Source organism: Octopus bimaculoides, chromosome 21 (assembly GCF_001194135.2).
Source record: "Octopus bimaculoides isolate UCB-OBI-ISO-001 chromosome 21, ASM119413v2, whole genome shotgun sequence".
Taxonomy (NCBI): domain Eukaryota; kingdom Metazoa; phylum Mollusca; class Cephalopoda; order Octopoda; family Octopodidae; genus Octopus; species Octopus bimaculoides.
In genome coordinates, this window is record NC_069001.1 from 13,473,269 (window position 1) to 13,474,478 (window position 1,210).

The window sequence follows — 1,210 nt, forward strand, 5'->3', positions numbered from 1 at the left end:
ATATATATATATATATATAAAAACATAGGTTCAAAAAAGGAAAAAGACAAAAAAACAACGTGAGGACGTGATACAGATTGTGTTACTAGACGCTCAGGAAACGTGTGTGTGTATATATATATATATATATACACACACACACACACACACACACACTCACGTGTGTGTCTTGAAGATGACCTAAAACTGCATCTGGTAGTAAGGTTCTGGTTCAGGAGTTCCAAGGTTTTAAGGAGTGCAGAACCGCCTCTTAACCACTGTTGTTCCCAGATCTAGTCTGACTCAAAGTAGTAACACCTGTCAGGGTCCCAGCTTCAGGTTAATTAGCATGTTGCAAAACTGTCTCCAGGAGATCACTCACAGACACCTCACCAGACTCAGGGCAGAGGAAGCCCTTCAGTTCTTTAGCTAACCATTTAAGAGAAGGTTACTCTATTCAAATCCTACATCCTGATAAGTACTGGGCTCATGACACATTGTGCACCTGACCAATACAAGTTTGAAGAACAAGAGTGTGGGACTGGCTCTGCCCAAAACTGAGCTGCAGAGACCCCCTTCGATCATGATTGACCATGGGATTGCACCTAGAAAGTTACCCTCCCAAGCACAAGTTCGGGCAAGGTTGTTTATGGAAGGCCAGCAGTCACCCATGCATACCGGCCTCCCTTCTCCACGCCACGAGTGTTATATAAGGGAAAGGCAAAGGGGCCGATACAGCTTGGCACCTGTGACGTTGCAGCTCATTTCTACAGTTGAGTGAACTGGAGCAACGTGAAATGAAGTGTCTTGCTCAAGAACACAACACACAGCCCGGTCTGGGATTCGAACTCACAACCTTACGATTGTAAGCTCGACGTTCTAACCACTTAGCCATGCGCCTTCACTACCCAAAACAAAACCCACTAATAATAATAATAATCAAGCTTCCTAAATTCATGCTACGTATATATTCTATTCACCTAGATTTCATTGCTCTTAAAAATTACGATTTATGCATTGTTGTCTCTCAAATATTTAAAATCTACAATTAAGAGCCCTATCTCCTCGCTGACGGTACCTACCCATTTTCCTTCATTCAAAAATTCTTATCGCTCCTTAAAATTATGGCTTTTAAGTGTTGATTTCTCAGCCCAAGAATTACAGCGTGATGTGCTGCTTGACTGGTCCCCCCTCTCTCTCTCTCTTTATATATATATATATATATATATAT